The sequence below is a fragment of the Coenobita brevimanus genome, chromosome 63 (genome assembly GCF_032717465.1).
Source record: "Coenobita brevimanus isolate Jiangsu-jjx chromosome 63, ASM3271746v2, whole genome shotgun sequence".
In the NCBI taxonomy this organism is placed as follows: domain Eukaryota; kingdom Metazoa; phylum Arthropoda; class Malacostraca; order Decapoda; family Coenobitidae; genus Coenobita; species Coenobita brevimanus.
In genome coordinates this window covers 34,384,694-34,400,734 of record NC_137016.1, presented here as the reverse complement: position 1 = coordinate 34,400,734, position 16,041 = coordinate 34,384,694, and positions in this window count along the sequence as shown.

The following is a 16,041-nucleotide window of genomic DNA, read 5'->3' as shown; positions in this document are numbered from 1 at the left end:
TTTTAGAAGCATAAATGTAAAAATTTGCTCGGCTCCAAACACATCTCTAGTATATAAAAGCCATTGCTCACTGTCTTTATATTTATTGTAATCAAGAGAATCTGTGTTTCGTGTCCACAACTGTACCACAGACTGCCCTACTATCCACCTATCCACTGCCGTATACCCCACCCTTTGAACCCCAAGCCTCATTACCCAACCCCACTTTCCCCATGTCTCCACCCTCTCTTCCCCATCCCTTCATCCCCACCATCCCTCACTCAACCACTCCCTCACCGCTCACCCTTTGAACCTCAGCACGCTTTCCCCAGCCCCGCCTTCCACATGTCGCCACCCCCTCTTCCCCACTTCCCCATCCTTCACCCAACCCCTCCCTCACCCCTCACCCCTTTCATAATCACGTCATTTACTTTAGTCGTGTCTTGAATATTAATGTAATTTCTGATTCCAACTCTTCTTCGACGCATTTGCATCATTCTTTACCGTTTCTCCTTTGTTCAGATTTGCTTTTAGATATTTTTCGTTTTTTACCAAAGTGTGTGTGTGTGTGTGTGTGTGTGTGTGTGTGTGTGTGTGTGTGTGTGGTGCAGATTGCTTGTAGGTATTTTTTTTTTTACCAAAGTGTGTGTGTGTGTGTGTGTGTGTGTGTGTGTGTGTGTGTGTGTGTGTGTGTGTGTGTGTGTGTGTTCATTCCATTTCTGTCTGGTTTCCATTCCTTCTGGTTTCATCCCTCTATCCTTTCTTTCTTTCTGGCCTTTGTTGCTTGTTTTCAGTATTTTTGCTTTACCCTTTTTCTACTTTTCTTTTCCTTCGTCAGTTTCTTCCTTTAAATCGCATAATTTCCGTCATTCTTTTTTTTCAGTCCTTATATCGGTGTCATCGCGTCAATGTGTGCCATTTTTGAAGACTATCTCAAGGATGCTCTGTCGACCTTCCATGAATACTGAACTGTAGGATGAGATTAAAGCTAGACTGTGGTACTGGTAAAATATAAATGTTATGGAGATGATTTAGAGCGGTCTTATTCACTAATTGAGCTGCTGAAAAATTGCTGCAAATGAACGAAAATCTCAAGTTAAAGTGGACGAACTATAGGTCAGTGAGAAAACACCCCTTCCTTTACTGCGCCATTGCTTCAGTCTACTTTTTATCTTCTTTATTTCACCTTTTCGTAGTTTTCCTTTCTACTCTTGTTCGAGTACCGTTTTCCACTCCCTTCACTCCCTTTCCATGCTTTTGTCATTCCTCTCCGTATCTCCCAATTCTCCAGCCGAGCAGCTTTTCATGCGTGCCTCTGCATCATTCCCAGTCACGTTCCCCATGTTATGGTCCCTACACTTTCCACTTTCCATTACCGTCCCCGCCTCTTTTCACTTACACACTTTCCCTCACTGCCTCTCTTCCTCGTTTTCTATGTCATTCACGCGCTCGCCAATTCCCGCTTCATATTTCTTTTCAAAACCAGCTCTTTGTGTGTGTATGGTGTCTCTTTATTTCTCTACCTTTGTGCGTGCCGGTATATGTGCAGTAGCTGAAACAAGTATATGAGCAGGAGGGGGTCAGTGTCCTCCGAAATTTTTCGAGTGACGTGTGATGTCTTAGGAAGGTTAGGTTGATACGTGTGTGTGTGTGTGCTACCTACCTACCTGCCTTTCTGTCTGTTTGTCTATAGCTGTCTGTCTATAGTTATCTCTCTATCTAGCAATCTATCCATTTGTTTCTATAATTTGTCTGTCTGCTCATCTATTTGTCTGTCTACATGTTTATTTTTCTATCTATATCTGCTCCCCAATCCGTGTTTTATCTATTTCTGTCTGTCCATTCAACCATCTCTCCATCCATCCATCCATTTCTGCCAGTGAGTAAGCCAGCATGAGGCAAGGTAATCCACTTAGGATCTCATGGGCAGTGAAATACCTCAAGGCGTTAACCAGATCTGGCCTCTGTTCAGTTCACTATAAAAGGATCCAACGCCAGGGTCAGACAGTAGGTGTGGGATCTGTGCTACCAAGGCTTCTCCTGTGTGAGTGAATAATGGGTGTGGGGATCGTGCAGTTATAGCTGGATCAGACCTTGTAGTTGTCTTTGTCTTATAGTTTCAGTCTTCCCGTCTGTCCGTATCTAAGGATGTGTGTATGTATGTATGTACTGTACATAGTATGTATGTTGCCTTCTGTGTCTGTCGATTTGACTGTATGCTTGTCTTTTTTGCATGTCAATATTATACCTATGGCACTGTCCATCTACTTATGTCTATCTGTCCATCTGTGTCTATGGTATCTGTTTATCTGTCTTTCTGTCTATCTACACCTATCTTTCCATTTGTCTGTCTATCTGTCTATCTATCATTCCATCTATCTATCGTTCCACCCATCCATCAATCCACCCATTAATCCATATTCATATCTGTGTCTGTCTATCTGTCTGGCTGTCCTGTCTGAAAGGCTGTCTGTCTCCATTTCTTATATACTCCGGTGAATGGATGATTGAATGCGCTATGAGACGCTTCCTCTGTGATTGGATCAGTTATGGAATTGTGAAATTTTAGTTTTATCTGTTTATGTGTACTTATGTCTCTTGATTAACCTCCGTGTGGGATGGGTACAATATATATATATATATATATATATATATATATATATATATATATATATATATATATATATATGTTCGAGGCTGGCTTTGACTATAGAACATATACCTACAGCCGTGTGTTGACAAAATTGAGACACCCAGAAAATCGGTTGCTGGAACGAGTACTTGCTGCGGGAAAAAAAAAAAATTGTGGTAGAAAAGTGGACTGTACGTGCTAAGGGTGATATTCCCGTACATACAGGATGCTCCCGAATTTTATGAGAAAGTTTAGGAGGTTATTCTCAGGCTAAGTTTGAAGTTAATAAAGCTGCATGAATATGGGGCCACTTCTCAGCCGTTGGGGAGTTAGTTACATATGGGTGAAATCAGAGATCGTTTTCTGCCATTAGGTCATCAGTATTTGTAGCTCCGTGAGGGATTAGATTTTAATCCTAACTGATACAGTATTTATTTATCATAATTCGCTCAAAGAATTATCTAATGAATTTTCTCCCACTTTTAATTGTGCTATCCTGTCCTAAGTCAAATTTAGTAAGATTCGTTTTGGTAGGAAGAACAAGACACTGAAAGCATTTAATTTTCTTCTTTCTATACCCTTCTAGAAAAATAAGATAATTACTGTACCTTCTCATAAAGATTGTTATTGCAGAAAGAAAAAAAAACATGAGAATACTCTACATTCATCTAAGCTTTGCTGTAAAAAAAAAAAACATACTTACGATACGAAGTTCATAGTAAATTTGTTAAGTGGGCGTGCGATGGTGAGGGTAATGGAGTAGGGTCAGGGGGGTGGAGGAGTGCGACCTGTGAAGGTGAGATGGGTGTTGTTAGTTCGGTGGTGTGGGTATATTTGAAGGTTTGGATCAAGATTATTAATATGAAGAAAGTATGACCACGTCGCTCCCTTAAACCTACTGTTTACGATATGCCTGTCTATCTATATATCTATATCTATCTATCTATCTGTTTATCTATTTATCTATTTGTTTATCTGTCTATCTATCTGTCTATATAAATCAGAGAGAGAGAGAGAGAGAGAGAGAGAGAGAGGCTGGGAGATGGTGAAACACAAGAGAGGGAAGGAAGATGAGAGGAAGGGAGAGCAAGAGATCAAATAGTAATGGTCCCTCTCTCTCTCTCTCTCTCTCTCTCTCATGGGTAATTCCTGTAGCGACGATCGTCGTGCCTGTTAATATTGTAAGAATAAAAAAGAAAACTAAGACTGGTTTTTAAAGCGACCGAGAATTTTGCGTGTGTGTGTGTGTGTGTGTGTGTGTGTGTGTGTGTGTGTGTTTTATCTGTGCATATCTATCCACCATTCATCTATTTCTTTGCATATACCTTTAATCTGTATCAAAATATCTGTATATCTGTCTCTGTCTGTCTGTCTGTCTGTTTCTCTGTTTCTCTGTCTACCTATCTATCTATCTGTCTACCTACCTACCTACCTGCCTACCTACTGTTATTGCCTGTCTGTTGAGCGAGCCTGGAGGTACCTTGTGCTAATGAGAGGCGGCATTGTTGTTCACCTGGTGACTACGTGGACTGCCCAGGTGAGCCGCTAATTAGAGAGAGAGAGAGAGAGAGAGAAACGCGGTAGAAGGTGGTGATGGCTTAAACGGATGATTGATGCAGACGCTTTAATTCTGCCAAAGAAAGTCGTAGTGAAACGGACTAGAAACAGTCTGCATCAGTTTCATTAATAGGCTGACATCATTTGTATCATAATCTTACTAATCAATCAGCTTTTGGCAGCTTTGGGGAACCTCTCATAGTTAATGGAAGAGTCCTCATTAACCTCTTTTAAACAATGCTGTCCTTGTATACTTGCTACCAACAGACGGTTTTAATCAATTAAAAGGTGTGAAAGTCGAGAGTAGGGTTGCAAGAGGCATACAAAAAGAAAAAAAAAATGGAACGAGAACATAGACTGTGACCTCAGGGATTAAGAACTGAGTAAGGAGGCTGCTATAGTTCGAGCAGCACGGAGAGGCGTCATTACAGTAGATGAATAAAGCCGGTGCATGTAAGCAAGTTGGAGCCTTTTTATAAGAAACAAAACAAAGAAAAATACCCATATCTTAGGAGTTAGAAAAAAAAAGAAAAGCTCATTCAGTAAAATGATATCTTGTAATTTATTTTTGATAGAGCCAAACAGTTTAAGCCAAATATAGATGACCTCGTGAAGTGAAAGGTTAAATATCCCTCGTTAACCACCCAAACGATGAAGTGACTACTTAAAGGACAAAAGTTGGTTAATTAGAGGCGAGTGGTGAGAGAGAACAGCAATTAGAGAGAGAGCCAATGTGAATAAACTGTAGTGAAATGGGGTAATTGCCTGTCATTGAGAGCTGGGTTGTGGGTGTGTGGGGTGGGTTGTAGATGTGTGGGGTGAGTTATGGGAGTGTGGGGTGGGTTGTGGAAGTGGGAAGTTGGAAAGATTGTCGTATAAGTAAGCATTGATTAGGAAGAAAGAATTCTCGAGTTCAGCACCCGTGCTCATTAGCGGATCAAAAGCCCAAACATTTGACTTTTCTCTGTGACCATTATCTTCAACCAATTTCTTTCAAAATCGAACTAAGTCAGTATTGTTTGACCAGATTTGTCCAGATCAAATCAAAATTATTTGAGTTGGTCTTGTCTTGTGACCTCGGTCTCAGGCCTATTTGTTGACGACATTTAAATGATTGTTCTCAAAATCGAATCCCTGTATTCTTGTCTGATTGTTGTTAAAATCGACTCCGTTGATCTTTGCCTTACCCTGAACTCTTCCACCAGTTTTGGCCGAGGACGGTAAAAAATTTTAAAGCTTCCTCTGCCATGTGACCCAGGCCTTTCACATGCCCTTTTAAAGAACAATAGGTCAGCCCTTTAGCAGATCATCAACCCTTTCACCAAGTTCAGTCCAGATTAGATCAAATCTTTGGTAGTTACTTCGTTGACACACACTCACACGTAAAGCTTTGACTTTGCCCTCTGACGTTGACCTTAAATTGATTATTCTAAAATTCTAACCGTTTAGTTCTGCTTTTATCCTCAGCTCCTCCACGAAGTTTGATCTAAATCGGATACAAATGTCAAAGTTGACCTAGCTAGATCAACTTTGACAGGCCTAGTGATCTTAATTTTTAACCCGTCACGTTCCGAGGTTTTCCGCACCTCCGACATCCCCCAGTCCCGAGCCTTTTTGAATTTTTTTTTTTTTTTTTTTGGCTAAAACTTCCGCTTTGGTTGAGAAACGAAGGAAAATCACCAAGAAAGGGCTTACCGTGGTCTATAAGTGGTCGGAACAGGTGAGGTCCCCCGCGCCAGGTATCGTATTCTATCGTTGACGTGTCAGGCGCTCACGTTTTCTATGGTAGGGAATACTGGGAGAAACAACACACAATACCTCTATATTTATTGAATTTGAACTAATAAACAATAACAGTAGCAATATAATGGATTTCAAACACATATATATGAAAAATAAGCATTGTACCATCGCGCGAGCATAGCGAGTTAGGTCCGAGTCGTAACATGCTATATGCTAAGTTTCTTGTATCAGTCAACATATCATTTTTTCTACTTGTATACTTCTGTTTCAATGACATTTTACCAATTTCTACCATTTGTAGATGTTTTCAGATGTTTTCATTCATTATGATGACATGCAGCGTAAGTTTAGCGCATATTGGCTTACTAAGCGCACTTGCTATGACTCGTATTTCAACATACCCAATTATTTTATCACTTTCCTATTATTTTTCCCCTTACATAGAACCTTTCCTCCACCACTGTAAATGTTTTCAATTATTTACATTCATTACGAGGGCATTTAGCGATATGCTAGCACATATTCACGTAGCAAGCACAATCTCAAACACTCGTGTTTCATCTTCTACTTTATTTATTCACTCCAATTATACTTTCCCACTTACATTACACACGTTTACACCCCTATACTGCACTGTACATACTTACTGGCATTATTTATTCAAGTGAGCATCAGAATATCGCATGAAAATACCCTCGCAATGAATGTTTCGACCAACATAATACTCAAACACTTATATACTACTTCTTCACATATACAGTATTACACACTTTCGCACTTGTTAACTTCTATTTTCATTATTACGGGCCTTATTCATTCAACTGAGCGTCAGGATATCGCATCTCTATACACACGCTAAGAATATTTTGACTTAGAATATATTTCAGCACTAATAATAATTTGAACTTATACCCGTGAGCATTTCCAGTAATAATAATTACATATTTACGGGCCTTATTTATTGCACTGAGCGACAGAATATCGCATCATAAAACCCTCGCTAGGTATGTTTCCACTTACAGCATATTTATACACTTACATACAATTTTTGCAATTATGTTATACCCGTATGCACTTTATACTAATATTTGCAGATCAACATGACTGATAATTTCACTGAGCGTCTGTTTGTCGCATTTTCTTCATAGTTTCAGCGTCCTATCGCATTCACACCATATTAGAATTGCATCAACGTGTGATATTCGCTGAAACATGGGTGGATACAGAGACCCACGTCACACTCGACGCACTCATAGCGGGTGTCCTTCCTCTGTGTGGTGAGTCTCACCTGGGAATTGCTACACACGTGACACCTGCGTTATAACGTGCAAACATCTCTCTTGTGAGCTCCCTCACAAACCCTTCAAAGGTTTCCTGAACTCCTGTTGTCATGGCGTGAAGGTGGTGGCAATTCAGAGCAGTGATGTCTAGCAAGTGAAAGAACAGTTTCTTATACCACTTCATCGTGGTCCTGGCACACACTACCGTCGATATCATGGAGTCTGACTGGTCCACCAGCCGGATGTTTATGTTATAGTCCATGACACACTCAGGTTTCCAAATGTGACGCCTGTTCTCGCTCCGGTTATCAACGGAATCAGTACGGTGCATCAAGGGGCGGTGAACCGTTGACAAGAGGCTTACTTCTCTATTAAGGTTCCACACAGTTGCAAGGATGTTGTTGGCTTTGAAGAAGACAACCTCATTCCTGGCAAGTTTCCGCCCTACCTTGGCCATGTGACGCCGGTTCACCTTCACGGTTCCACAGACTCCCGTTTCATGCATGTGAAGATAACGAGCGAGAAGAGGGCTAGTGTACCCGTTGTCCAGGTAGAGAACGTGACCACGATGAAGGTAGTCTTCTATCATCGTCTTTACCACTGCTCCCGACAGTCCAATACTCCGGTCTTCTATTATGTCTGTCTGTGCACCAGTGTACAAGACTATGTCTTGCACGTATCCAGTCCTACAGTCGCACATAACAAAGATCTTGAACCCAAAACGGTGCATTTTGCTGGGTATATACTGCCTAAATGAAATATTACCTCTCCACAACACGAGACTCTCATCTGTGACGAGGTCTCTATAGGGATAAAATGACGAACGAAAGGTTTGCCTCAGGTGATCAAAGACCAACCTAATTCGCCTCATCTTATCTGTGTCGTTCGCATTTGCAGGATCATGAGCATGATAGAAATGGAGGCGACTTAGAATTTGTTGAAACCGATTACGGCTCATTACTTGCCCAAATATTGGGGTAAACATAACAGGGTCCCTTGTCCAGTAAGCCGGAATTCTGTTCTTTCGTATAATACCCATCAAAAGGATCAGGGCAAAAAATAGGAACATTTCTGAAAGGGAGACAGGGTAATCATAGATGATAGAATGCCTACTCCTTGTTCCCAATCTTTCACTCTCTAGGCGCTGGGTGCTTGCAAACAGGTTTGTTTGGTGTACAATCTGCTCCACGAATGCCTCACTGAAAAACAGGTGGAAAAAATCCAACCTGGTGGAATTACAGTGAATTCCAGGAGCAATGCAGCCAGAGCGCCCCTGCTCAGTGAAGGGGTGAATGAGGGAAGAAAAATCACTCCCATCCTCCCAATTCCATCCCACAAATCCCTCGTCCCCATCAGCCCCATCACCGCCTTCGTCTGGGTGGCTCTGTCTCCGTATATCTTGTTAGCCACCCACACTAGAGAGAGAGGAAAGGACGGACTGACGACAGAGAGAGAGAGAGAGAGAGAGAGAGAGAGAGAGAGAGACTAAGTCCTTCATTATAGTCAGGTTTTCCTCTCAACACATAATAACGAAACCGGGCAAGTGCTGAGGCTGTCAGAGAGAGGGAGGCGGGAAAGGGAGGCAGAAAGGTAGTGAGTGAAGGGGAATAAGAGTAGAGAGATAGAGGAGATGGGAGAGAGTCGGGAGAGGGAAGGAAGTGAGTATAGGTGGGGAGGTAGCGGGGAGAGGAGTAAGGAGGGGGAAACTCTGTGTCTTGGTCGGTTTAGAGCTGGCTCCACATTGATGGGTGCTCTGAATGGTGGGTTTATGCCTAACTGACTGCTGCTGGGTTTTTGTGGGGTGGACGTTCACAAGCTAACGCCTAGTCGGCAACAATCAAATAACCAAACCATACCACTGTCTACTGCAGCTGTCTTCTATTTCATCGTCCGTGCGTTCTGTATGTCCTACCCTCCTCCTAACTCCCCTATGAGTTTTTTTTTAGTGATAATGGATTATGGTGAGGTAAAGTTGGAATTAATCGATAGCGTTAGAGCTAAATATTTTCACCGATGACACAAACATTACGGTCACAGGTAGGCTGTCGGGCCGTAATATTACTTAATAATACTTCCTACGTTCGCAAGAGCAACATAGGTGCAGTATTTCGCCAGAAGGGGTGTCCCCATCTTCTCTAACCTCCGGTGATGAGCAATACAGGAAAACAGAAGCATCACCTTAGAGGCTGAAAACGCTTGAAGAAAATTTTTAGGAAAATATGGCGATTAGAATTAAGCTGCTGCTGCTGATAGTCACAGAACTCTAGTCATATAATTATGCAGATATATTTTCTGTTCTTCATTAGTATAACTATTATAATTTAATATAAACTTTTTTTTAGGGATGCTTCAAGTTAGCTATTTTGTTGTGCAATCTTATATCCATTCACACTCTTCCTTCACTCTTGTTCCTCACCTTTCCATACTCCTCCACCTTCCCTTGTAACTCACACCTAACAACCTTTTACCGTACACCCCGCTTCTAAACCACACCCCACCTCTAAACCACACCCCACCTCTCAAACCCACACCCCACCTCTCAAACCCACACCCAGCCTCTCAAACCCACACCCAGCCTCTAACCCACACCCCACCCCATCTCTAACCAATACCCCATCCGATCTCTAACCTACTCCCCACCCCCTCTAACCCACATTCCTCCACCCCAGCCTTGACCCCGACATCCAGCCTCCTCCCACCTCATATTCAATAATGTTCTCCTTCGCTCCTCCATTTCCACTCTCTCTTTCATCTCTCCTCACCAATTGTGTTGAAAAATTCTCTCCCTCTTGTTGCCCAGTGTCCCTTCCCGCGCAACCCACCCGTCTCCAGTCCAACACGCTACCAGTTTCCTTCCCCTTCCGTCTCTTTACCTATCCTGTTTCTAGTGTCTTCCTCTTCCGTTTCCTTACTCAGCCTGTGTTCGTTTTCTTCCCAGTCAGTCTCTTTATCAAGCGTGTTTCAGTCTTTTTCCCTTTCATCTTTATCTACAGTAGCTTGTTTCAGATTTCTTCCCCATCCTTCTCAACCCAGCCCGTCGTAGTTTTCCCTTCCGTCTCTTTACCCACCCTGTTCTCACCTAAAAGGGAAACAAGGATCTGGATTTGTAAATCGACAGCAGTGCCTGTCGTAGGATAATATTCTTAACACCGTAACCGTATCGATTTATTCTATACATTACACCCCTGTATGCATTTATACATTATTGGTGCAACGATACAAGGCAGGTTCACACTTAGGGATCCGACGAAAAGTGTTCCCCTCGCGGTAATTGTCAGATCCAGCTTTGCAATGTACTAGTTCAAACTCATTTTTAAACCACTAATTCATACAAGCTATGGCTCCTAGTACCCAGCATGTTGCTGACTTTGTTGGGGTCAGACCTACTCCAAAGCAAGGGGTGCTCAGACTCAGGGGAAGGAAAGTCAGCTGCCTTTGGAAATTAAATGTTGGGACGTACAACGTATAAACTCTTGCTGGTGAAACAAACTTTGCTAATCTTTTTGAAGAACTGAATGATGTGAACTTAGATATCATAGGTCGTAGCGAGATCAGAAGGCTAGATGAAGCAATCATAAAACTGTCTGATGGTCACATACTGTGCCACAGAGGCAGACAAGACAAGAAGGAACAAGGTGTAGGATTGCCGGTCAACAAATACATGAGTAGCAACACTGAAGAAGTCTTTAGTATAAATGAGAGAGTAGCAGGCCTAGTAATTAAAATGAACAGGAAGTACAAGCTGAAACGAAAACCTCAGCGCGCAGAGAGCGATCAGGTTTTCTCCGCCAATGCCTCTACCAGACAACTCAGATCACCACAAAAATTTGATCAGCTCTTCCTTGGCCCATGACTCACATATCCAAAGAATTTTATTGCAATCAATCTGTAACTTACTGAGATCATATAGACGAACAGACAAACAGAGGTGAATGCATAACCTTCTCCAACTCCGTTGGCGAAGGTAATTAATCCGAATCTGTGCATCAGCATCAGCTTGTGATGATAAAGAAGTGTAGAAAAAAATATGAAGATGTAGCGAAAGCATGAGTAAGCACAAAACACAGTATATTTTTATGATGGAGATTTCAATGCAAACGTTAGCAAGGAATGAGTAGGTGAGACTGTAGCTGGATATTTTGGAACTGGTATTAGGAATGCGAGGGGTGACATGCTAGTGGAATTTGCTGAAGGAACAGATTTAGAGTGATGAGCATGTTCTTTTCAAAGAAACAATGCAGGAAATGGACTTGAAGCAAACAATGAAGTAAATTTGCTCCTCACCGACAAATTACATGCCGGTATAGTGATGAACTGAAGAGAGTAAATGTAGAAAGCGATCACGGAATGATTTGAAGTCAAGTAAAATTTGATCTCTGAAGAGAGAGGGAGATGGTGACCCTAAGTAAACAGCCAATCATTGTAGCAGTGAGGGAGAAGGTGGCAGAATTTACCTTTTAATTTAAAGAAATACTCGCAGTTGATTAATGACGTAAATACTGACACAGAGCAAATGGATGAACACATCACGAAAAAAGTAAACAAAGAGCAGCACACACACACACACACAAAACGGGAGGTAGGAAACCACAAAAGTACAGTAGGAAGCTGTCAGGGAGTACTAGGGAGCTTCTAAAGAAAAGACGGAACATAATTGTTAGGACAGGGAGAGCTCACATTGAAGCAACAGAACTGAAGAAAACGATCAAGAAGAAAAGTGAAGACGGTTAAAAGTTTAACATGAACAGAACTTAAATAAGTTTAAGGAATGAAGGAAGCCTGAAGGCAACCAAGCGTAGGCTTGGTATTGTGGGAAACTAAAATGTTCTCAGAGAGAGACTGATGGAAAATTAACAAACAACAGACATCAAGTGGTCAGAATAGCAGAAGAATTTTGTACAAAAGAGTACAATAGCAGTACCGAGGGAGAAGAGTCAGGTCAGAATAGAAAACAGCAGACACATCCCCAGCATTGCATTAAGTAAAGTAAAGAACGCTTTGAGAAAAGGGAAGAGGAGTAAAGCAGCAGGTGATGTTGGTATCGTAGCTGATCTTCCCACAGATGCAGGTGACTTTGCATTTAGTGAACTGACAAAGCTATTTAGGAAGTGTTCAGAAGTTACAGTTGTACCCAGACCTTGGAAAAAAAATGCATGTTATTGAAAAAAATATGACATCAAAACTTAAAGAATTACCGTCCATTTAGTCTTGTAACTGTTGTGCAAAAACTTCCCACAAATGTTCTAACAAATCAAGTTAGTCCTACTCTAGATACAAACTATCCAAGAAAACGGATTGGATTTCGAAGTGGTTACTCGACAACAGACCATATCCAAGTTATTAATCAGGTTTTTGGGAAAACTTCAGAATATAAGAAACATCTGTGTATGACATTGGGTAATTATTAGAAAGCACTTAATCTGAAATGGCTGCAGTGATGAGAGAAATTAGAGGACAAGGTGTAGAAGAAACATATGTTAAAATACTAGAAGATACTGTATTTACTGAGATAGCACGGCCATTGTAAAACACCATAAAGACAGCCAGAAAATTGCAGTAAAAAAAAAGAAATATGTTAGACAGGGAGACAGTTTCACTCAAGTCAAACTTTGCATGCGTAGATGACATTTTTAGACATTTAGATAGGGATGGCAAAAAAATATTAAATGGTGTACGATTGAGCACTCTTAGATTTGCAGACGACATAGTCCATTTTGGTGAATCATTGTAGGAATTAAGAAATGGTAAGTGGTCTGAACAGGGAAAGTCTGAAAGTAGGCATGACAATAAATATGAAGATGACGATTTTGTCTAACAGCCATATTTGTTTCCATCCAGTTAAAACAGGAAATGAAGAACTAGAATGTGTTGAATACAGATACCTACGGCAGGCAGTTCAGACAGACACAGTCCATGAATGAAATAAAGCGAAGAATATGGTTGAGATAGAGGGTTTTGGCAAACTGTGTAACTACATGAAGGATATGCAGTTACCATTACCTGGAATCGAAAAGTTATAACTGCTCAGAGAGGAGTGGAAAGGATTATGTTAGAGGTGCCACGGAGAGATAAAAAGAGAGCTTCATGGATAAGGTAACAGATTGAAGTAGAGTGTATCATCACTACGATCAATAGTCCTAAATGGATGTGTGTAGGTCACGGCCTTCATAGAACAGATAACAGATGACTGCCAGGGTATCTGAATGGCACCCTCGGGATAGAGTGAGAAGAGACAGGCAGAGGACGCGATGCCGAAATGTGACTCGGAGAGTTGTTGGGGCTGGATGCAACAGGTTAACAGCCAACAGATCGGAGTAGATAGGATGAGAGAGGCCTTTGTCCTAAAGTGGACTGACTCAGGCTACTGATGATACTGATGATGATGATGATGATGCTATTTAAATGTTATAAATAACACACAGCGTAGGGTGTGATTTGCAGAATAAATAGCCGACAGAGAGGTGTTGAAAAGTTTTCTGTGCCGCCTAAGTCTAAGGGACTCTTCGCTGGGTGCTTTCCTTGTCAGTTACACTCCTCTCACCCCTGTCCTTTCTCCCCGTTCTCTGTTTTATTTTTATTTGTTTATTTTTTTTTCCTAAACATAACTTTGCCTTCTCTTGTTCCTTTCCCTTTCGCTCCCTCCCCTGCCTTTCTTTTCTCTCTGTAAAACTCATAACTTGTTTGCTATTTCCAAATACCACTTACTTTACTTCTCCTCTTTTTTCTTTCCCCTTCCCCTCCCTTCTTTTTCTGTCTGTGGTGCACTTATTTCTCGTTTCTAAGCACCACTCCATTTCCTGTTCTTTCTTTCCGCCTTCATCTCCGTGCTATTTCTCTACGTTATACCTTACTTCCTTTTGCTGAACACTGCTTTACATCCTGTTTTTTTCCTCACTTCTTGCTTGTTTTTGTATACACGTACCTTTTTTTCTAGACATAATTTTGCCATTTTCACCCCTCCCCTCCTTTCCCTTACACTGTTTTATATCCATATTTGTTTTTTCCAAGTAACCTATCACTTCATCTTTTCTTCCGTCTTCCCTTTCCCCTCCTTCCCTCATCTCAGCCTTAGGAGAGAGATAGAGATAGGATATGACATTAAAAGACACTAATAGAAAGAAAGAAGAGCAAAATATGGAAATCTAGGAGAGGGATTTTTTTTTTTTTTTAAGATATCGATTCAAGTCCCTCAATAGTTTGCTTCGTCCATGCGAGCATAGTTTGCCTTTTCCATGTGAGACCTATCTGATTTTAATAAAACTCGTGTAGTTGTAGTAAGAATAATGTAAAAAAAAAAAAGTACGCCACGGGATTGAGAAGCTTTAACCCACTACAGATTTCCAGGATTTTACAAAGAGACCGAAAAAGGACCCCGGTATGAAGAGTTTATGAGTCCGTGTGTTCCAGATCTAGCAACTAAAAAAATACAAAGTTAATCAAAGTAGTGGAGATACTAAAAGAACCTACTCTTGGATTACAGCAACCCTGGAACTAAAAACGATATTTGTCTCATGCGAAGTAAAATTTAACCCTAACCTTAGTAAGAAAACGTCAGATTTCAGATATGTAAACTTGCGTGTATACTTCATCTTATTTCAGTACAGACAGGAGTATTATTTAGGGATACCAAATATACCTGATAGTAAATGAATGAATTTGGGACAGTGTGTAGGAGGAGGAAGCTGAAAGTTAATGTAAACAAAAGTAAAGTTATGGTGTTTGAGAGGAATGAAGTCACAGAGTGTGCAGTGAGGTTGGATGGTGAGGATATGGAGAATGTGAGTGCATTCAAGTACTTGGGTAGTGTGATGGGTAAGGATGGAACTTTGGGGGATGAAGTACGTGAAAGGGTACAGCAGGGAAGGAAGGTTGTTGGTACACTGAAAGCAGTGATGAGAAATGGGGAGGTGAGTATGGAAGTTAAGAAGTCACTGCATGATGGTATTGTGATCCCTACTCTGACGTATGGAAGCGAGGCGTGGACCTTGCAAGAGGAGAACAAGTCAAGAGTGAGAGCAGTGGAAATGAGTTACTTGAGAGGAGCATGTGGAGTGACGTGGAGGGACAGGTTGACGAATGAAGAAGTGAAGGAACGTTGTGGGGTAGATGTGGATGTGGTTGAGAAGATTAGGAGAAATACACTGAGGTGGTTTGGACATGTGGAGAGAATGGAGAATGAAAGACTGACTAAGAGGGTGTATGTAGGTGAGGTGGAGGGAGGGAGAGGGAGGGGTAGACCGAGGATGAGGTGGAGGGATGGAATTTAGAGGTATATGAGGGAGGGGGGGTGAGTTGGGGGGAGGGTAGTCAAATGGTGGGTGACAGAGTGACTTGGAGGAGTTTTGTCTGCGGCCACCCTTTGCGGGATTAGGGCGTCGGGCTATAGATAGATAGATAGAAATGATATTGTAGTTATTCTCTTCCTCCATACCTCTGTTCTACCTTCACTCTTGCCTCTTCCTTACTTTTTTTTTTCCACCTCTTCCTTTCACCTCGCTGTCTCCAGACTCTTCTTAAAGGCGACTTCTCTCTCACCTGACTTCTTTCTTTTCATATCTCTCTCTCTCTCTCTCTCTCTCTCTCTCTCTCTCTCTCTCTCGTTAAGGTGATGTTTGGCAAGGTGAGGTCATGGATAGTGTCAGGCAAGTGAGGCAGAGTATAAGAGGGGCGTGCGTTGAGGGTAATGACTTGGAGAGAGGAAGCAGATCAGGATATATGATGGCGTGGTTAAAAGTGCGTGGCGAAGAGACTAAAAGATGGTGCCATAGAGGTGAGGGAGACATAGAGGTGAGGGAGGCGCAAAGGTGAGGCAGGCATAGAGGTGAGGCAGGCATTAAGGTGAGGCAGACG